Source organism: Motacilla alba, chromosome 1A, assembly GCF_015832195.1.
Source record: "Motacilla alba alba isolate MOTALB_02 chromosome 1A, Motacilla_alba_V1.0_pri, whole genome shotgun sequence".
NCBI lineage: Eukaryota > Metazoa > Chordata > Aves > Passeriformes > Motacillidae > Motacilla > Motacilla alba.
Window position 1 is genome coordinate 70,006,506 of NC_052031.1, and position 23,757 is coordinate 70,030,262.

The window sequence follows — 23,757 nt, forward strand, 5'->3', positions numbered from 1 at the left end:
TGGGTATGGCCGAGCAGAAAATTAATGGGAAATTAATTTTAAAATGTTCCTGAGAAAAAGTCCCATTTTGCCGTGGGTAAATCCATTTTGTCTTTATAAATAACACCCAAAAGTTGTGGGTCACACACAGTAGTCTAGTTAAGATATACCTAAATCCAGGCATCTAAAAGTTGGTCACATCAGTCTGAATTAAGATTCATTTTGAGGATTTCAGTGACTCCACTAGATCTAGGGTAGTAAGGAACAATCAGACAACAGCTCTCCTGTGTCAAATTTACTTGGGTGGGAGGAATAGACCTTTCTTGGATGGTTGGCCATTCTTTACTTTAAATATTGAATAGAAATTCCAAAATTAGCTCTCCAACATGGAAGGAGAACTGATGGGAAAGGGAACTGTACATTCTAATTTACTGTCAGAAATTGTGGAAAAGGGAGGCCACAGTGTGGTATTAGAAATAATCTCAAGTGGTTTCTTTTAGTCATGAGTAGAATAAAACATTAATTAATTAAAGTCATTTCACTTGGAGTGTCTTGTTCTCTGCTCTGTCCTCCCAGATATCTCAACAAGTAATTTTAGTATGGGCTTTCTTTGAGCTATGTAGCAGCAGTCCAAAAACAGCTTCAGTGAAGTTCAAAGGACCAATTTGGTCTTTTTCTCCATCAGACTTTGTTCCCTTTCAGAGATTGTTTTTCCAGAGATAAACAAAGTTGCCATACTGTAAATCACTGCTGTCAGTTCCTCCCTTCGCCCCTCCCCAGCCCCAAAATTAATTAGATTTTTAGATAACAAGGCTCAGTAAATTCTCAGTACAGTCAGCAGTGATTTAAGGGAATGTTCACTGTGTCTAGTCGTGGTCTTTATAATGATGGAAATCAAGCTGCTAGCAGGCAGTTTAAGAACACAAAAAACTGTCTTTTAGAAGACACAACAAACTTCCATCTGCTTCCAGACGATCAGTGAGCTCTCCCTAAAGGCAGAATGGCAAGGGAAGTGTCCCCAGATGGCCTCTGCATGAGCAGTGGCAGAAGAAATCAACCTCTCCAGGCTGTCAGACGAATGACCTGCAGTTTCCCATCTAAAGGACTGAGCTGTGTTAGTGGCAGACAATATAATCCAGGGGCAAGGAGACAGGTAAAAAGAGTGTCTCTCAGTGGTTTTGTAAGACTGTGCGGCTTGAATAACAGAGCATACGTTTTATATTGTTTTACCATGATAAGAGCTTGTCACAAAATGTTTTGTAGCACGATATCTTCCCATTACTGCTCGCTCTGGCATGCAATGTTTTCTGTGGAGTGGGCTATGCTGAAATTGTCAGTGTGAGGAGTAACTTACCCTGTGATCCTTCTGGCACTGCTCTGCCAATCTATCCTTGCTGGCCCAGCACCACAACTCTCAACGGGCTCTTAAACACTCTCTTAAAGCCATCAGCAGAAGCAGTGGATAGACAGAAAGGCCGGGTTGAAGCATCTGTCAGACAAGGTATGTGCTACAGAACTGATGTTATGATGATTTACTTATAGAATTCCAGTGAGATGAGAAACCTCAGATTCCAGCTAACACAAAAAAAAGGAATATTTTGCCAATTCCATGTCATGCATGATGCTTTTACCCAGGCTTTCTTGTTGCCTGCTAATTAATCATGTTTTGCCTGTACAAAACAAAGAGTATTATCAGAAATATTTTGCATATAGAATAATAAACTCCACAGGCAGTTCTGGTCTCTTCAGCTTTCTCTAACTGCTTTCCTGAAGTGCTGATCAGTATTCTAAGTCAGACCAACCATTAATTCTCTCACAGAAAATATGGATCAGGCCTTTCAAGGAGCAGATGAAACAAGCTGATTGTTGCCAGCTTTGATAAATTTTGCTTAATTGGACCTGGCAAACGCACAACAAACACTGTGCTGTGGACTTAATATAGCACCTACTCTTCTAAAACTTTGCAAAGCAGTTGGCGTGGCATACAAAAAGTTCTGCTCTCTACATTTAAAGTGCTGCAGTGATTTATTCAAGAGATACACAAAGAAATTCAGTGTTGGGGGTTTGGGTTGGTTTTTTTCCTAGGAAAAAAATAAGAAAAAAAAAAAATAGCCCAACAAACAACGGAACCAAAACCTGAAACTCCAACTAAGTTTCTTTTTACCCTTTTCAGTCTGTTAACAAATAGAGTTTGTAGGAACAATCTGTTCAGGAGGAATGACCCAGCATATAACCTCAATTAACCATTAGAAGAGAAGAGCCTTTTGGGGCCTACAGGTTTGTAAGAACTCTTAACACTAAGAAAGATGTAGATGATGTTGTTTGCTTCTTTATGAAGTTAGAGCAGTGAGGTTCATGAGCTGGCTTCATTCTGATGCCTCAGGTTTCAGCTTTTATATTTTTCAGGTTCTGTGCTGCTTTACTGTGTGGGTCTGGGCTTCATATTATGGGATGGTGAGCTCTGCACAGAGCAGGGAGACAAAACAATTCCTGCTCCAGCTGGGCACCAAGGACAAATGATCCAAATCTCAGCCCAGGAGCACAAACAGCGTGGGCTGCAGAGAGAAAAACAAGCAGGGTGGGAGTGCCTGGGCTAAAGCTGGAACGGGACAATGAACTGCAAGGTGCAAATGGAGCAGAGCTGAGCCAAGGGAGAGACCCCGGGAGCGCTCGTGCATTTTGGGACCATTTGGGTGCATTTTGGGACCATTCTGGTTCATCTTGGGTGCAGCCCTGGCTGGGCTCTTGTGCTGCCCAAGGTGGATCCATGGAGGAGATGCCTTGAATAAATCCCTGCTTTATTCTTTAACTCCATCCAGCCTCTGCTCTAGGGCAGCCTGCTCAAGACATCTGTTCCTATCTGGACCCTGGTGAGTGAGTAAGGTGCTGCTGAGGATGGCTCATGGTTGGCTACCTTTGCTCTTGTTCCTTGTATCCTGAGGTGGGATGGTCTTGAAAGTTCTGGGTTATTTTGTTTTCCAGGTTGTATTCTTACTGATTTTCCCTTTCATCTCTGCTTCCCAATACTTTTCTGCTGCTGTAAATCACTTTAACCCAGTGCTTGCAAATGGAGATTCACAAGCGCTCCTTACCAAGAATCCAAACAATACAATTCAAATTCAGGAAGGGCTGAAATGGGGGGGGTTATGTTTTCTTTCATATTATTTTCAGTAGTTTTCCAGTGAACCTGACCATTGTTCTTGCCAGCCAGTGCTTGTCAGAAAGGTTACAGCAGTGTGCAAAAATCTGGCTACCACTCCACTGGGTGTAGATAGCTGGATTAGCAAATGTGGGATCTGCAGTACAATAAGCACCTTTGTTTGGGGCTTTTGCAAAGTCTGGAAGAGCTGGCATTGTGCCCAGGTCAATGTGGCTATTAGAGCCTTTTCATTGACTTTAATTGGAGCTGGATTAGGGCCTAATCATTAAAAAAGATCTTCACCCTGCAGCGAGCAATGGTCACATTTGACCTCAAAATCTCAGTCAGAGGCATTGGTACGGGAAAACTAGAACATAAAAGATGGAAAAATAATATTTCCTTGTCAAACCAGGAGTGATAGATAACTATATGTAATACAGTGACCATATGCCTCAAATTTGTCTTGAACTCCCCAGTTTTTTTTTTCCACATAAGATCTGTCCAATTTTGATTTTTGGCAGCTGCCAGAACACAGTGGAAGAGAAGGCTGTTTGTCTGCCTTTAGCTGGTGTGGGATTTGCTGTTGGCAAGCACAGACGACAAACACTTCAGTTCTGTGACCAAATGTCTTTGCCATTGTTTTTATTAGACTGTGGGATGTTTTTCCTGATCTGTGGCAAGATATTTTGACAACTCACTGCAGTATAATAAACGAGTAAAATACCAGAGAATAATATTTTATGTGCATGTTTACATATCTATATTTTAATATATAAAAGTAGCATAAATTAGGAAGTGGGGCTTTTTAGAAAATATTTCATAGTTCACAAAGCCAATGCTGTATCCCTGTTACAGATTTACAGTGATTGTCTATCTGTGTCTCTTGCTCTTTGCCTTCAATGTCTCTTTATTTTCCATCTACTCCAGATGAAAGGTGCCACACTTCAAGCCCTGTGAAAGTCCAAATGGAGTATTTGAAGTGCAGTGGAAGCACAGCTGAACTGAGACAGAAAGATTAGTAATGCAGGAAACCCTAAATACTGTAATAATATTAATTCTTCTGTAATTAATTCCTGTATCTTATTTTTAGGAGATTAATTTTTTGACAATCCTGTTAGGGAGTTGTATTTTGATTTGGGTTTTTTTAATATGTAACATATTCTGAGCTATTGCTTCTTGTTGCTTTCAAGACATCTGCTATTTGGGAGGCACGAGAAGAATAATCTCTGTTAGTTTTATCCTGTCAACCGATATGAGATAAGAGGTTGATGAGCTATGGTGAAAAAATTCATGTTAATTTATCACTGTCACAGAATGGGGAAGGTTGGAAGGGACCCACGGTGGGTCACCCGGTCCTGCTCATGTGGTGAAGTGTCCTGTGAAATGAGCCTTTTTTCCACTCTGAAAAACCCAAATAACTTTCTGGTAACATTTGCATTACAGGAAGAAGTTTCTTTAGCACCCACTTATCGTGTTTCACTCAAACATGGCAGACAATGGGAGGAACTTTAACACAGAAACAATGATGGTAAGCCTGGCAAATTGTATGAAAAACAGTTTTGCAGTGAAAGAATAGCAAGAAATGGAGGATGCTCCAAAGAAATTTTGTTTTGGTTTGGTTTGGTTTTTTTAGTGGTTTTTAAAGGTTTTTCTTCACTGTAAGGCAAATTTTCTCAAGCTGATCTGTTTGATTCACATACTGATGGACAAATGTGTCAAAACTGCTGGAAGCAAGTGCTGTAGGGCATGTGTTTTAAGAGATTTTGATTCATTTATGTGCTTATAAGTTTTCTATTTCTATTCGTGGTTAGCATACTTCACCAGGCCTGTCACACCAGCTCAGGGACTGAGCTGAACTCTTCCCTTTTAATGGTTCTATCTTCTGAAATATCTGTAAAGTGTATTCGTTTTTTTTCCTTTTTTAAAATCCCTGCTGGATGCATAACTACACATCCAGTTTAATTCACTGTGACTACAGCACATCTTTGCCATCCTAGAAATTGTCTCCTCCTGGTCATACCAGCTAAAACTTCTTTGCTAATTGAATAGCAGAGGAAAAGTTTTGTCATCTCTGCTCCTCTATTCCTGCAGTTTTTATGCTGTTGTGTTTTAGGAGCAGTTAAAAAGGTTCCAAACATGCCCTTGTGGTTTTCATGCTCTTGTCTCACGTGGGTTCCTTTAAATCATGTGCAATGGGGCTACCTGGATGAGAAATACTTTGCAATTCAGGCCATGCTGCAGGGTTTTAAATCTGAAGTTAATGACCAAATTCCTCGTCCTTTTGGGGGGAAGTAAGGTGACCTAATTGTCATATTTCTCTGAAGAATATACTAGAATATACAGGGGTCATTGCAAGATTTGACTTCTGTTTGAGGCGATAGAAATTCCTGCTGCCTTCAAGGAAAGTTGGTCAAGACCCTTGCAATGAATCCTAAGCATTTAAGGCTAGGAAAAAGTGAGGGTGACGAAGAGACATTTTGGGGAAACAAATTCACAAACAAAATTCTGGAAATGGGGGAGAAGGGTTGTTTGGATGAGAATTAAATCACGGAAATAAAGACTGTGGGACAAGAAAATTTTATAAACTCATGGCCATTTCTCGTCTTAGAGCTTAAATGTTTCTCTTAGCTACCAAAATAGCCTTGGAGAAGGAATTGAACAGTTGGGCAAATATTGTACAGTCAAGTTTCAAGCTCTGCTCAGAGCTGGGCTTTTTACAGAGCTCTGAAAGCCAAGAGTAGAAAATTAAGAAAGTGAATGCCAGGAACCATCAAGCTGTGGAAGACAGGGCTGGAAAGCACAGCTGTACAGAAAATGACTTTTCAGGGAATTGGGAAATTGCAGGCTACAGAGGGTGGGAAAAAAAAAAGGAAGTGCAAGCCCACAAAAAGCATTAGAAAAAGAGAAGAACAGAAGATCAGTCCCAAGAAGGGTTATGAATGCAAGGAAATTGATTTACATCAGTAAAAATGAATTATGTCAGATGAGAACATTGTTTTAATTGTTTTTAGCAGAAGACAAGCAGGGTATCTGCAGGACTGTTCTAGGCCTTGAAGTACTTTGGGACTCTTTCCATAAAAGCTCTGCAAATTCAGAAATAATATTTAATCCAAATGAGAAGCCTGTCACACCCCTCTGTCACCTGCCTCTTGTTTTGGGCAAACCTCAATGTTAACAGTTTCTGCTGTTTCCCTGCCCCCCTTATTTCTTGGTAACACATTTGCCAAGCAGACACTAAGGATGGCAAAGGATTCATGGGGCTCCAGGGCAGTGTAATAAATGCCAGCAGGAAGCATCCCTCCTGCTTGATGCACAGCTTTGACTTTCAGCTATGGGTGGGGAGGACCATACATTCTGCTCAAAGGGCAGTTTCTTTATGGATCATTTAGTGCCATGTTCATAAAGTCATTGCTAGACTTTTCACTTTCAAAATTAGGGAATGCAAGGAAATATAATAAACCCGCCCTGTATGGTTATAGGTGTTACCTTTCCCCATAGTTACACAGCTTTCTCCAAACATAAATTTTAGCCACTTGTGTACCCATCAGGACATGGATCAGGTTGGTTTCTCCAAGCCCACAGAATCAACTCCTCTGTTCCATTCACCATTCAAAATAAAATTTTGGTATGTGGATGTAATTATTTCACATCGCAGCAGAAAAAAAAGTTTGCTTTGTTTGTTAACCAGAGTGTACTAAACCTAGTTTTCTTCTTGTGAAGTATTTTTCTTTTTTCTTCTGCAGTATTATTCAATTTAATATAGAGCTCTGAGAATATATGCTTATTTCTTCTCTGAAGGTGTCTGAGCCTGTCGTCTTGCTTCTACTGCATAGGCAAAAAAATCATGTTGGCTCCAAAGAATTAGAACCACTGCCTCTTAAAAATTTCAGTAGTACAGGAAAATAGTAAAAAATATATTCAACTGTATTTTCTAAGGGGAGTTTTTAAGCTAGCCTCTAGTTTTGCACAGTTTTCACATAGCCTAGTGAGCTGTGTGAATGACCCAAAACCAGAGTGTGCAAACAGGGCAGGTGTCAGCAAACTGTGAAGGAAACTGCCATATCAGTGTACAGAAAATAACACCTTGGTCACAGAACCTGCTTTGTTCTTCTCCTGCAGCTCTCTATCACAGCCATTATGGCCATCTCTGAGCCCTTTGCAATCTTCCCAGAGCCAGCTTTATGCTTTTGGTTCTGTCACCAGGCCAGGAGCTAGCCCTGTGCGCACTGCTGCTGCCACCAGAGGGAAAAAAAGGTGAGGGGAAAGTGCAAAACTGAGATGAGGAGCAGCCTTGGGGATTGGGGAGCCTGGTGCTGCCTCCGGGGGACACCTCCAGCCATGTCTCACTGCCCCCCAGCCTTCCCCAGCAGCAGCAGGCTGGAGGTGCTCTGCCATGGCACTGTGGCATTCACATTCTCTGAAAAGATAGAGAGAGAATTCTCTCTCCCATTTTTTTTTCCTGGAGAAGCACAGAGAGAAGAAGAGAAAACAATTCTTATCTCTACTTGCTGCTCCTGTTGTTTTTGCACATGTGGAATGGGTTAGGAAGATTGTGTAGCTGAAGGGGTTTGGTAATTGGATTCAGGTGATGTTTATTTTAATTAACCCATCACTCAAAGCTGTGTCCTGACTGTCTGGAGACAGTCACAGGTTTTTCTTTAGTATTTTTCAGTATTCTTTAGTACAGTATCTCTTTAGCATAGTATAGTTTAATGTAAGTTAGTTTAATAAAGCAATTGCTCAGCATTCTGAACCAATGGAATCAGATGCCAATCATTCCCAGATGTCGGGGGTCCCTGCATACTCTAATGGCCCCAAGAGCTTCAGAAAGCCCTGCTCTTCCTCCAGCTGACAAACGGGGCCAGGTGATTATTTGTCATCCCCTAATGTACAGTTGAGCAACAGAATCACAAAGTCTGGCTGCCTCAGAGGTGACTTTGGCAGCTCCTCTGCCTGGATGTCAGTCACAGCAGTGAGTTTATTTCAGGTGACTGTATCCAGGTGTCAGCTCTTTAAAGATCCTTTTTAGTGTTTCTGTTCAGTGCCACTGCTGGCTCTGCTGACAGTCTCACAAGGACTGCAGTGTTATTGCACTCTGTCTCTCCAATGTCCTCCTGCTTTCTGTCTCACAGGGTGGAGGGTGTGTGCTCTGAATTGCTGAGGCCAAATTCATAAATTCTTCAGGAGCAGAAGAGGGTAGGACTGGTTCAGAGCTGTCAGAGGGCAGTGACTGGCACACACCACCCACAGCCCCAGTGCTTCTCTTAGAACTGGTGTTTGTCACAGCAAAAGGTGGATCACATTTATTTTGCAAAATGTTGATTGAGAAATCAGTGACTGCAACAAGTGTCCAACGTGGCTGTCGCCCTCTAGACCATTATTTATCTGCCCAGAAATGTTACAATGCATCTTTTCCCTCATCACACCAATTTTATTTCAGTCTGGTCTCTCCCAGCTGTCAATAACAAGTAATTTTCCTTTTCCCACCACACTGAGTTTTTTGTGGCTGTGATGTTGTAAGTGTAGATGTGGGAGGTCAAACCAGGGGAGAGCAAGCAGTGGTTCTGCAAACCTCGGGTTAGGGTGAGACAAACTACACAGAAAACAGTGATTTTTTCCTTTTCAAAATTCTCAGGTTCTGGGTGTGTAAATGCATGGAGTGGTGCTATTGTGAATTGTGTAGGAATTATATGACTCAGCATGTGCTGAATTTATTATATGATATAGCATGGGCTTAAATAATAAGTTTTTATGGCTAAAAAAAGGGTCTTATACCTTTAAATGAGTCTGTTCTATATTTGTTACAGAAATCCTCCAAAGGCAAGGAAGCAAGGAGCTGGATAACTGCACCTGCTGTTATCAGATCCCACTGGGAATTGATCAGGTGTCCCCTATAAAGAATTAAAAAGACATTCAGGGAAGGATTTTTTTCCCTTTCTTTTCAGAAGATTCTGAAAGTGGGGAGCTAAATGCAAGGAATTTGTTAGTATGGGATAAACTGGTGTGAATCAAACAGCTGAGCCAAGGGCTAGCAGGGGCAAGGCAGTAAAACAAAATTGCTGGTTGGTTTTGCAGCACCTGCTTGGTATTTTTAACATACCTCAGTTCATTTGCTGATCTGGTGCAATCCATTGCTGTGGGCAAACTTAAAAACAACAAAAAAATTAGGCTACTGCACAGAATCCTCATAGAAGTCATTTAAATACACCAGTGCTATCTCTCTAGCTTTTAGCCACAGGTAAGCATTATCTTTTTGGCAGTAAATGTTGTGAAATGTGAAATGTTGTAAAAATGTTGTGAAATGTTGTAAATGAGTCCTGACTGATGTTCTGATTGCAGGCCACGTCAGGAATAACAAATGCACGTGACTCTTTTGAGGGTGTTTTCTCACGAGTGTTCAAATATCTCCAAGTGCTCTGATTCTTCCCATGCTTGGGTTTTGCATAGTTGATTTCTTGGGGTTTGGAAAAGTAAAAATGCTTTTTAATGCTGTGTAATGTAGGGCCTTGGTATTGCTTAGGGAAGCTCAGATTCCAGTCACCAGGTAGCAAATGTGTGTGGTGACTTTCTGAAACAGAGTAAGGTCTAGAAAACCAGTGCTGAGTTCTGCTCATGAATTCTGCTCTTTGCAAGATTTCACAAAACACAGAATTCCCAACCAGGGTTTGGGCAGAGAAAACTCCAGCTGAAAATTTTAACTTCTGTATATCAAATTTATGAAAATCTGTTTAATTCTATTTGCTTTTTTTCCTACGTGATTTATGCCTGTTTTGTAAAAAAAACATATTTCCCAGTAATTCATGTTTCCATTTTTCAAAACTTTAGCCTGGAAATAGAATGGCAGCATCTATATATTTATTGATTGTACTCTCACAGGCTGGAAAATGCTTTAACAAATGAGATACTTGATTGATTATTCAACAGAGATTCAATCACAAAGAAACAGTGAGAGGACAAAGCTTCTTTCTGGTCAAGCTGATGGACCTTTCAACTATTGCCTAAATCCACAAAGCCAACAGTTAATTGGAATGGTACAGTCCACTTACACAAATCTCCCATACACACTGTGAATTTTATCACAAATCACAGTAATAATTTGGGATTGCACCATTCTCTGCAAAATAAAACACCCTTGTGGTCTGCGATGAAAAGACTGCAATGCTGTGTTGGAGAGTGAGCAGGGCATTTCAGATAGACAGACTGTAATTGCTAAAATTTTCCCTACAACACATCACCTGTACTTTTATTAAAGTAGCCTGTGAATCCTCTTGGAGAACAAAAAAAAAAAAAAAACCAAACAGCTTCCTTTTCATCCTGAAAATATGGTTAGGGACGTGGAGGTGGTAGCATTGGCAAGAAGCAGCTTTTATTTTTGTTGGGAGCTTCCAACATATCCTGGCAAAGGGTTGACTAAGGATACTATTTAATGGTTCAACACTAATTCCCAGAATAAAAATGCTGTATTGCTGGGGGTTCTGTAGGTGGTGAGCAATCATGTTCTCTGATACAGTTTTAGGAATAAAGATAAGGGTAAGGTACAGGCTAGAGAAACTAGGATTTGCAAAACATGCTCAGAAGGACTGAGATATAATGAAAAGAGCAGGATTCAAGGATTATTCCTGGAAGAGAGAAAGGTGAGCTACCATAAAGCACACACAGTAAAGACAGCTGGTAGCATGAGGAGTCTGGCTCACAGATGCTTTGGAGCAGGTTTTGTAAATCCCAGTTTCCTTAGCCTGTACCTTACCCCTATCTTTATTCCTAATACCATATCAGAGAACATGATCCTCTCCTACAGCAAAATATAAGAAGCAATGGCTTTCTCCCTAATCTTGCTGTTTATCTGGTGTTTAACACCAAACATAGCTTCTAGGTGCTGCAGCCCTAATCCTAACACCAATTTTAACCCTAGCCATGCTCCAAAATCGTTCCCTGCTGTACATTCTCCACAGGCACTCTCAGAAATCCTAACCCTGGTCACAGCTCCCTGCCAGGACCTGCCCAAACACTCCATTGTGGTGATGGTTAGGTCCCTGCAGTCTTCAATTCCCCACCACAACTAAGAGAAAAAGCCACTTGCTCTCACTTGCACCAGCTCTCAGGCTTGCCTTGCCTTCTTTAAACCCTGCACCACGTCAGTGACTCCTTCTCTGTACCTCTGCAGGGCTCTGTTTGTTGTGCAATGAAAATTACTCTCTGTGATATGAATAAAACTGGAAGTAGGGATAAGTTTAGGAAATTGATGGACTGAGGATTTTTTATCGCTTCTGAATGCAACTGGACCAAATATCTCTTCCAGTATGGAAACTGCAATTTCTTGTTGCCAGGAAGTCTTAAAGTTAATTTTTATGGGGTTCATGTTGGTTTCTGGTGGAATGTTAGCACGAAGCTGAGTCAATCCTGTTAGTCAGCTGTATCTGAAATAGAGTTTAAAACCAGGCTGATGTTGCTGAGGTTGTAGCTTTTATATTTTTCAGATTCTGTGCTGCTTTACCGTGTGGGTCTGGGCTTCACATGAGGGGATGGTGAGCTCTCTGCACAGAGCAGGGACACAAAACAATTCCTGCTCCAGCTGGGCACCAAGGACAAATGATCCAAAGCTCAGCCCAGGAGCACAAACAGTGTGGGCTGGAGAGAGAAAAACAAGCAGGGTGGGAGTGCCTGGGCTAAAGCTGGAACGGGACAATGAACTGCAAGGTGCAAATGGAGCAGAGCTGAGCCAAGGGAGAGACCCCGGGAGCGCTCGTGCATTTTGGGACCATTTTGGTTCATCTTGGGTTCATTTTGGGACCATTTTGGTTCCTCTTGGGTGCAGCCCTGGCTGGGCTCTTGTGCTGCCCAAGGTGGATCCATGGAGGAGATCCTTTGAATAAATCCCTGCTTTATTCTGTAACTCCATCCAGCCTCTGTTCTAGGGCATCCTTCTCAAGGCATCAGGGCTGCTCACATATAAAGAAAGGAGAGCCAGGTTCCAGCAGATCTCTTTTTGTGAGGACTAAAGCTGATGGTTCCTATCCTATGCTCCATCAGTTTAGCCCCAGACTCACACACTGACCATCCCAATACACACCTGCTTGTCTTCCCTCTGCTTTTGTTCTCTGTAGCAGGATAATGACTGAGGGAGGCACACTTATAAATGTAGGACATCAAAGCAATTGAAACATGATGAATTATTATTATTATTATTATTATTATTATTATTATTATTATTATTATTATTATTATTATTACTATGCCTAAGAGACAAGTGGAAATATTTGAATGAAAAAGAAATTATCGAGCTGTTGTAGGCACCTTAACTACTAATCTCCAGCCAAATATTCAAGTTTTCGGGTCTACTGGAGAGGAATCTTGAGGAAGACATGTAACCTCCAGATGCAATTTCTTTCACCTCTTCTGCAATTTCAAGATCAGTATAGAAAGGGCAGAGGGCTGCCACAGGGAGCAGATCCTCCTGTGAAGGACTGGAGGCACTGAACCTTCCAGGTGGGAGAGAGTTGTTTCCTCCTGACTGATATTATTTGGGCAATGTTGCCTCATTCTTTCCTTTCTGGTGGAGAAAGATAATGACAGTTTAAATTCTGAATTGCTGTGGCACTCACTGAGCTGGCTGGTAGAAGCCTGACCAAGTTTGGTGTCAGTTCTACCAGCAGGTCATTTGCCTGTTTAAAAAGAAATTAAAATTAAAAATGCCCATCCCCAACATTCTTTGAAGAGCAGGTTTGCATTTAAGTTATTTCTATTGTACTCAGAGAGTTACTTGGCTTGTGTGTAGCTAACATGACTCATTTAATCCAAAAATAGGATTTGCACACACGTTTTGCAAATCTGCTACCAGCCTACATTAGTTCTGCAGTTCTCAGTGGTGTTTGCAGCAATGCCTTCTGGGTGCATTTCCCAGCTCCTGGAAATCCAGGTTGGTCTTTCCTGTTTTCCACTTGTTCATAGCTCATCTTTTTCTGTTCAGCTGATTACAGAGATGTGTTCAGTCACAGACTTCAGCTTTTGTAGCAAGGGAAAGGTTACTGTTTCTAGATTTCTCTGTTATATACTGAGTTTTCTTCTGCAATGCCTTTGTATCGTGACAGGAAAACTAAATTTAAGAACACCTACAAAAGTCAGGTCCCTCGGTGTACTAGAAAAATAGGATTTAGTAGTCCAAAAGCTTCTTTGTAAAGCTGTAGGTAAACGAACATGTGATAAATCAGTTCAGGTACAACAAGTCATGCAAAACATAACACTTGGAAGACCAAAAGCCCTGCTGCATTTATATATATGTTGTATAATCCTTCAATGAAATGCAGAAGTGGTCCCAAAAGGGTGTATTTTGAAACAAGTAGGGTTTTGATATGTTGTTTTAAAAGATATAACTGATTCAAACCCTGTAGACATGTACTACAGCATATAAAATAGCATATGAAACAAAAATGTTAAGCTGTTGGTCACTTAAAATGTCATCTGGGTTTTCCTAGATGGGGACATCTTGTTTTCTGATCAATAGAGAAGTTATGGGGTTTTTTACAACAATGATTTTGTCTTTTTTTTTTTAATATATAAAAACCAAAAGCTTTTCTTGAAATGTTTTACTTGTGGAGTTCCATTGTAAGAGCAACAAGAAGGGTTCTGTTTCCACAGAAAAGCTGCACACTTGGGATCAGACACACACAGATCAAGGAACAGGCAGACAATTTGCTGTGCCATAAAACACAGAGAGCCTTTGGCACACAAACTTGAGCCCTGATCCATTATTGGAAGCCATTAGCATAAATACTCTGCCAGGTCATTGACATCTGCATTATCAAATCCCCCTATGGGATTAAATATCCAGCTCTTAGATCGTGCTATTAATCCATGGTATGGGCATGAAATAATCAGCAAAAAACCCCATGCCTGAGAACTCCTGAGTTAACACAGATCTGGAATAAAATTAAAACTCCACCCCTTAAAAATTAAAACTTCCTTGTAGAAGGAAGTTTTTTTTTCCCCTCTATCTTCCACATAGAAGATTGTTTTAATGTTCTAAGCACAAAGCTGTGACTCATGTTCAGACTGATCCAGAGATTTCAGTGTAGGTAGAGCTGGTCCTGCTCAGCCCATAATGCTCTTTAAGGAGCTCAGTCATGCACAGGAGCTGTATTAGAGTTACCAGAAAACAGCTTCCCTAATTGCAGGCTCTAACCTTTGTTGGCTGGATTACCTCTCATCTTGGAATGATTTCTGTATGTTTCTTAACAAGGAAAGTTCAAAGTTATTCATTTAAATTTTTGGAGTTAAATATCTTCCCAAAGAGGAAACAAAGGTGCAGGAGGCCAGAATCTCCTCAAGTTATCACTGATACCAAAGAATTTTCCTGACAAGTAATTTTAGTTAAAAAATCAGAGATGGAGGATAATCTCTCTTGGGAGAGGTGGATTGCAGGGATGGTTGAAACATCTTTAATTTTCATCTTGAAATTCTCAAGTACTTTCCTTTTAACCCAGCATCAGAAGACTGTCTGGATTTATTGGATATCACAGGAATTGTAACTTTTTCCAGGCGTGGGGAGTTAATGCTGACTCCTGCAGGTTGTTAGTGTATATATGCTCTATATTGAACAACTGCAACACCCAGATATTGGGGAAAAGGGTCCTGGACATGAATTTCTTGTTCTTCCAGCCTGGAAAAAATAAAACCAGCCATAAACTGAGCAACACATCTATCTTACCTTGGAATCATATTTTGCTAAAACTATTTACAGTGTTTGCTCTGATATATCCTATTGACCTGATATGTCCCAGAATTAAAAGGAGTGGGCATTTTAGCAGCATCAATCTTAGCCTAAGTGTCCTGATTTTACAAATTAACAACTATAGAACAGGGGATAAGCTGTGCAACTGCTTTCATCCTACTAATTCAGGCCAGTGTTATTAATAATGTAGGTGAGATTTATAGTAAGACCGTGGAGGTAGATTGAAGCTTAAAATCCAGGAAAACTAAATTTTGTTTGCTCTAGATTCGAGGCAGAGAATGTTAGAATTCTTTAGTTTACTATTAAGCTACTTTACAAATAACACCATAAATTTTACCCTACAACTTCAATTACCTAAGGCTTTAGGCACCTCAGTAAAATAATAAATTTCCATGCAGGTAAATATATACACCATGCCTTTAAAACAGAGAAATAAAATGTCTCACAGTAAATAAAAATCCAAGATCCTGCATGGGTGAAACGTGTGTCTCATACATATTGTGAGAAATATAAACAGTCCAAGGAAAATGAACAAACTCATCATTCTTACCCAGGAATAAGAATGCGACCATCAACAGCATCTTGCAGTTTTCAGTATTTATGATATTATTCTAATACCTTTCCCTCTGCCATTTCAAAGCATTTTCTTTACATGAAGCTTCACAGAAGCCTTGAACAATCCTGCTACCCTGATCCAGGTGATGGGAAGGCAAAGGTAACAGTAATTGACCCCTGAAAAGTGGGTGTCACACTCAAAATGCTACCAGGTCCTAACTTGCACCAGCTCTTGTGCACATGCTCACTTCTGGAAGTGTCTATTCAGCCTTGGGGGTTTGTGAACTTTGTTAAAATATTCTTTACATATATAAATATAAGAATATAAAATATTTTATATGATATATTATACTAATATATCATAAATATATGTAATATTAATAATATGTATATTAAATATATACATATTTAAACATTATGTATTAAAATTTATTGCATATTAAAATATATGTAATATTAATATGTAAAATAAATATATAAAATATGTTATTAATATATTGATACAGGAATAAAGAATATTCTTTATATATTGTATATATCATATATACTATATGTATTATAGTATATATTATATTATATTATGTGTTTTATTATGTATTATAGTATAGTATATATAGTATAGTATATATAGTATATATACTGTAGTATATGTTCTATAATAGTATATATTATATGGCATAATTTTAATATAATATATTTAATATTATATTATAATTTTATAATATAATATATATTATAAATATTTTATTTTTATATAGTATATATTATATGTATATATTTGTTTAGATGTGTTCTGCTTCTGAAAAAAAGCTCTGATCACCACTGTTATCTCCAGCAGGCAGCAGGGTGTGTCCTCACACCTACATTAGCATACTTTTAAACACACAGGGAAATGGTTTCCTGCCTGGCAAAGCCCGTCAGATAGATTAGTGCATTCATTTATTTGGGTTGTTGTAGCGCGTGGCACGCTCTGTGGCACAAGAATTTGGGGCCTTTGTGGTGTGTGCGGAGATGTCACCACCACAATCCCAGCATGAAAGTCACGTTCTGAACGTTTTCTCTTGGAAAATTCCCGGGGAGGTGGAGATGCTCAGCAGATGGAAGGTGCAGCTCTGTGCACCACTCACTGAGGAGTGAGCATGCTCCTCCAATCCCCCGCGGCATCTCAAATTTCCTTGGAAACGTCTCCTGAAGTTACTCTGAAGGTTTGCCTAAAATGACCCTGTTCAGTTTGTGAGATCACAGCTCACAAATAAACAAGCTACAGCAGCTTTAGGCATTGATCCTATTACTCCAATACTTTATAAGCAGGCACTATATAATTACTCTTAAAATTCTGGTCCAAAGGGTTCTTGCTATTGATATACCCTGCAATGCTGGAAGTAAATGCAAAAAAGGGATGGAAATACATTAGAGAGTGCAGAGCACAATTTCACTTACAAATTTGCTGATGTTTTCTGTCCTTAGATCCTCTAATTAGCAACTCATGACATCACCTGACTTAAGCCACTTTGGCTGACATTTTCTGCACTCCTTGCCACAGGCAGAAGTTGCTGTGGCTCAAGTTCCCTTTGTAACTAGGAAGCCATAAAGGCCGTTTAACTCACAAAAGTGGTAGGAACTAGTTTAATTAATATTGGTAAGGCACTTTGATATTGCAATGTAGGTAAAAAAAGTCCATGTGGGAGTGAAAAAAAATTTGTTTTCAGAGCTTGGTTTGAATCTATGTGAGGCCTGGGGCAGTGCACTGAACCAAATGTTGAAAAATCCTTAGGCAGCAAGCACCATCCATTCTGTGCATGACTGAGTCTGGAGTCTAGAGAAGAAATTAATATGTGATCGTGTAATTAGACTGTAGAATAATTAATATACACAAGGGAAGGATAACTTCAAATACAGGTAATCGTAATTCCATTTTTTTCCCCTGTAGTTAATTTTGCAGCCTTTATTTTCTTTCACTCTAGCTTTTCTCTATGTGATATATGGTGCAAAGGAGAGAAGAAGTGCAGGATTATTAGCTGATTTTTTTTCCCCTTTATTAAATGTTAATGTGAAGCCTGCAACAAAGAATGTGATTGCCCATATGTTATTCTACAAGTTTGGCTTTGCTTGGTCTTTCAAGTAAAGAAAACTTCACAATCATTTAACCAAAAAAAAAAAAAAAATTCATTTTTTCCACCTTGTCTGCCAGGCTTCTAACTCTCTAAGTGTATGCTTGAACTTTGAGATTTCTAACACTGTGTGCAGTCATGAATTATTTCCAGTTCACCAGGAAGGACGCGTCTCTATTGCAAACAGAGGTGTGAGGGGATTGCCTTACACCATTGCTGCACCTTAGCTCGGTTTCTGCAGAATTAAAATGTGTAGAGGGCTAGGAATTAGTTGTGTTGAGACTGGACTAGAGGATAAACTTTTAGATTTATTATTAGTTATAGTATAAATAGAGATATTGGAGATTACAGCTGGTCTTGTTTTCCTGGTCACCTTTTTCTTTTCTTACAGGACTGGAAATAGGACTCCACTGAGGCTGTAATTTCACCTTCTTGTCCTGGCTAGCCCAGCGCAGAAAAAGAACAATTTGTGGTTTACTTTTCATCAGAGACATCAACAGAACCCTTTAGGAATCAACAGCAAATCTCTCATTGAATTCAGTTACACAAGGTGAGGTTCTGGATTGGAAAATTCAGCAGACACCCACCAGTGACTGAGGAAAGAATCAGAGCACTCAGGCAGACAGCTTTGAGGCTCTTATTTCTATTCCTCTGCAGTCAAAAGTAAGCAGTATGATAATTCATATTTCTGGCTGAGAAAGCATTTATTTAGTAGCCTCAAAAATGTTGAAAGTAATAGAAGATGTAATTTAAAACCTAGAATGTACTACAAGAACAGCAAGACATAGTCTCGATGATTTTGAAGGGTCCTTCTCTCAAACAAGGGAAAACTTTGATAAACCCAAAGAATATTTTTTTTTCATTCCTGGTTTTTGCTTAGGAAATTCAGGAACATGTTTTTGAATCAGATTTAAGCTTTAACTATGTGGAATTCAAGGTATATTACTCATCCGCATGGTTAAATAATTGCCATACTCTTGTTTGATATTGCATTACAATTTGAGCTGAGAAAACAAATCAGATTAACTTCTTTGTCCAATTCCATGGTTTTTGCATTGCAAATTGTATATGGCTGGCTACCTCTTTTTCTTGAAAGTCACTCATTTCACAGCAGTGTGCTCTACTCTTTATTCTGAGTAGGTCTTAATATTTGAGCTCTTGGTTTTTACTGGACACAAAGGTTAGAAAGAATGGTCCTCCATCTTCTCATCCTCAATTTTATTAGTTTTAATTCCAGTCTTTATTTTTGTCTAGCTTTTAAAATCTTAAATCTCCATCTTCTCATCCTCAATTTTGCTTCAACGTCCTGAACTACCAACTAAAGAATTGCTGTAACATGTCAGAAAGTGAAGCCATTCTGTAAGGATTAAGGTCAGGATATGTATATGTGCCAGTGATAGAAATGTTTATATTCTTAGTGTCTCTGTGCCTCATGATCCTCATCATTTGCCTCATTTGCTTCAGCAGATCTTTGCACTTGTGTTTTGTTGCAGACTATAATGTCAAATTAAATAAGGCCTGCAGGATCCTCAAACATAGAAACAATCATTGGGAAAATACAGCTGAGAAGAAGTCTTATAAAAAAACTTGATAAATACTGAAGGAAGAAGTATTGGGGCATCTGCCAAGCTGTCATTGTGCTGTAAAATCAGCATTTTGCAATGCCAAGCCAAGCAATCAGCCAAATTTGCCTCTGAATGTAATGCAAGCTGCACGTTTCACCCAAACCTCCTTGAAGATTCTGGCTAAGAGCACAAAAATGTACATGGTCTTAAATCTGGGTTCATAACAAGATCTGAACCCAAGTAAGTGATACACATTGTTCAGGAATTTATAAGGAAGGAGTGGAACAGAACTGAACAGGATTCAATTTTTATCTACAGTACAAAAGTAAAAAACCTGGGCAATTCCATTTACAGTGAAATACTTTGTTATCATGGACTTCTATGTAAAAATATCTGACCAGAAAAGAGACCAGGGCTGTTCTCAGCCTACTTTGGAGTTACTAATGCTTATTGTCATTATTTATTTCAAAAGACTGGAAGGAACCTAACAGGATATGGCCACAGCCTGTGCTGGGACCACAGTCCACGTTAGTCCTGGTGCTGTTGTCCCAGATCCATAGTAAATAATGCATCTCATTGAACACACTCCATTTTTCTGGGGGAACTTACAGTCCTAAATGTGGCAGCAAATGAACATCAGACAAGTATTTAGTAGTTAGGAATAAAAATGTAATTCATGCAATAAAGTGTCAGATTATTACTTCTTCGTGTCACTAAGGCTTTATTTAGAAAAGGTTTTTTCCTGTTCTCAGCCATATGACTGGATTTGCAATTAAGATCTTTGTTTAATTTCTTTAAAACATCATTCCTGTTTATACATCTTCTGCAATCCCTTTTTTAAATGTAATTGCTTTAAAATCTCAGAGGATATTAACAGCTGCCTGAACTGATATGTTTTAATACTAAGCACAGTGATTTAAAGTACTAAAGAAAAAACTGAACAAAGCAAACTTCACATAATTCTAATCTGGCGGCTGATTTTCTTTATTTTCTATCTGCACCACTTTCCTCAGTGTCTGAAATCCAGCTGTAGGTTTACAGTTCCATCAGGCCACACTGCTTGTGTTTACAGGAATGATGTGAAAACTCAAACAAGCCATCCCTGCCTTGGAAACCACCATTCCTTCAGCTCACCTCAAATTTCTGTTGACCTATACTATTGGAAACTGGATTGTTTATTCCTGGTCACCTCTCCTGCTCTTCCAGAGTGCTGTCCTGAGTGGGAAAGCTGTCACTGAGCCTGTACCTCTATCTGCAGAGAGCTCTATTTAATAGGGATTTCAGCAATAACCTTTTTAATGTCTGATGGTAAAGGATACCTCTGTTGTGCAGATACTCTAAAATAACAATGGGAGGGCCTTTCCTCCTTCACTGGAAAGCCCAATTTTCTGTCTTCTTCACAGGTAGATGGTGGAAATGACAGTCATTAACTTCAGGAATGCCTGCAGAAACCCATGAGAACACTTTCTTATTACAGGGAAATCGAGAAATTGCATCCTTTCCAGGTTTTCCCTCACCCCTCCCATTTTCTTGCTGGATGAATGACTGTCAGGCAGGAATGAACCTCCTCCATTTAATGCACTTCATTGTCTCCAGCTGCAGCATTTCTTAGAGCACAGTTCCTGCTCTATGTGATGCCATCCATGGCACGATTTATACGGAGATACTGGGATAATCTTCAGGGAATGAATCTCTGTGCAGGCAAAAATACATCATGGATGCTACTTTAATAGCAGCATAATCCAACCAATCTTTTCCACACCCTAGCTGCTGAAACTTCTAGAGTGTGAGGAGTTTTAGCAGTGCTCTGTATCACACCCTCTCCTCAGTGCCTTGCAGTCAGTCAGCACAAAATTCTGGAGGTTTAGGTCTCACAGAGAATCTTGATCTTTCTGGATTTGCCTTTTCCCTTCTTTTACTGTTCCACATAAAATACTGTTTGCCATTCTCATATGAGTGTGTGTGTGTGTATATAACATATGAGTGAAATTATTTTAACAAGTCTGTTCTTCAAATTTCTACTGAAGTGTTCTGGCACCAGCAACACTTTACCATACAGCAAGCAATTTCAAAAGCTTTTTGCAAATTGGTTCCACCTGTTCAGCCATGAAGATCTTGCTGGTGTCTGAACGATCAGATGAAAAGGCATTTCTGTGTTTTCTGCCTTAACCTAATTTCCTTAAACAGTAGTTCTTTTTTTTTTTTCCTCTCTTCTAGAGAGCATCTTATGCTTACTGAGGAATATAACTATGCTAAAAAGAAGAGCTGTCTGTAGACCATCTCAAAAGAATGTGGAGAGATAGCAAAAAACTGTCTGAACACTTCTTGGTCACAGATTAGAGCAGCCTCATTTCCTCTTGAGGATGTGTAGCTGCCTATGCTTGAGTGAGACATTTCAGCGACCGAGGATCAGCACTGGAGTACTTCACCTGCTGCCTTTTCCATGAGACAAATACTGATTTCCAGATTAAAAAAAAAAAAAAAAAAAAAAAAAGCCTGCCCTGAAATGGTTTCTTCCTATATCCAGCATCTGTGAGTTTACACAAAGGGTTTGTGCAATGGCTAAGTCACACTCACAAGTTCAAGTCTTTCTTTCAATGTTTTTTTCCTTTATAATTCCTTCTCTTGCAGTCTGCAGCTACTTTCAGTCTCATATCTGGCCTGTCACTGTCACTTCCCTTGTCATCCAAGTTCTTGTCCATGGCATTGCATTTTTATGCTTCCTGCTCGTTCTCAAACATGTTCCATACAGCCCCTGAGAGAGCTGTCTCTTCCAGTTCCATCATGACACCCCACTCACTTCCTTTTTCCTTGAGTGATGCTTTTCTTCTGCATGGCCATTTTCTGATCCTCTCTGCCTTCCTGGCTGTGCTTTTAGAATACAAATGCATTTCCCTGGTAGGACTTCTCCTTTTCATGTCATATTTCCATGCCGTGCAGAGTTTCCTGCGCTTGGGACCTGACTCAGTGATTCCCATCACACACCTACTGTCCAGCAGTCCCTCTAATTACGCCTCACTAGGAACTGAGCTGTGAAGCCTGGACTAATTAAGAAAGTTTTTTAAGATGTGTCTGTGTAGGCAAAGTGGAGCTGCCCCAGTGAATTGCACTGGTGAAACTTCCCAGGGTGGAGTCACTGTCACCTGCTCCACACAGGAGCTCAGGCACAAAACTACCCGTGGAGATGCTTCATTAGCCACACACAGATGCACTAAAGACATTCCAGTTTTTCCTTTGATGATGTCGAAGAGATGGAGATTCTGGCCAGGCCAGCTGTAAAGAGCTGTCTCAGGGACAGAAAGAGCCCAGCTGTGACAGGTTGGAGTTTCATTTAGGCTGATTTCCACTTGCTGATCACAGCTACACGGGGTGTTTTCAGTCAGCAGTGTAAACACAGCACTTTCCTTCCCTGCACTGATAATCAAGGCAGCAAGGGAAAAAGAGCTCTAAATCCTGAGCAGGTACAACATTCCCAAGTTATACACCCACAGAGCCCTTGCTCTCTCCACTGAATGTCACTGATCCTGAGCAGGTACAGCATCCCAGGTTGTACACCCTCAGAGCCCTTGCTCTCTCCACTGAATGTCACTGAGCTGCTGCAGCCAGTCTGACTGGATGAGTTAGAAATGGAATTAGCAATACTTGCATGAGCAGAGGCTCTGAAAAGGGAAACAACTCAAGAGACAAACTCAGTTTTGCAAAACTGTTGATGAATTTCATTCAACTAACATGTAACGATGACAATAGTTCTGAAAACCTGCAGCATCTTATGAAATAATCTAAATTTAGAGTAATCAGCTCAGTGGAACTTCTGCAGCTGATTTGAGAATTATGGTTACAGAAGTGTGATTTCCCAATAGGGACAACATTTTGAGTGTAAGAGTAAAATATATTTTAAATGAGAAATATCTTTTATAATAACAACAAAAATAAGGTTTGGGGTTTTCTGTATGATTTATTTGCACCAAAAATTTACCTCCAGTAGGCTTGTGTTTTAACTTTATATTAGATAGCCTAAATAGGTCTCAGCATGACAGCAAATGAAAATGAAATGAAGTGTGGGGGGAAAGGGCAAATTAGGAAGTAGTCCAGTGGTTTTGAACATCATTCTGAATGAGAGAGAAAAAAGGAACAACCAACATTCTGTGTTTCTGATCATATTCATCAGCATCCTTTGGGGTTCATGAGTTATATATATTCATATATTGAATATCCTGTGATCCTTTTGGTCTGGACAAAATTCCTGTGCAATTACCAGGGAAACTAAGATTCTCTCAGCAATTTAGGTATTTCTCTGCCTTCTTCCTTTTCTCCCCTCACTCCTGACTCACTTTTTGGTGTATCTTTTTTGTTTTTACAGGCTAGTGTGGGATTACCTGGAAAGTGTAGCAAGGAAACACTTCTGCACTTATCTTTCCTTCTGAGTAATCTAGTGCCAGCAGTGATGGCCAAGGCATCATTTACATACATGGGGGGAAAATCATACATCAAAACAAAACAGGCAAAATTGTGACAAGAAAAAAAGTCAGAGGAACAGAAAATATTATAACACATATAGAGTTACTTAAATAGTAAATATATCTTTGATATAGCACTTCAAACTTGTTTTATTCTTTTCCCTTTCTTCGCTGTTTTCTTTTTCTGCTCGGAAGCTGTTCTGTAAATGGGCATTGCTGTTTT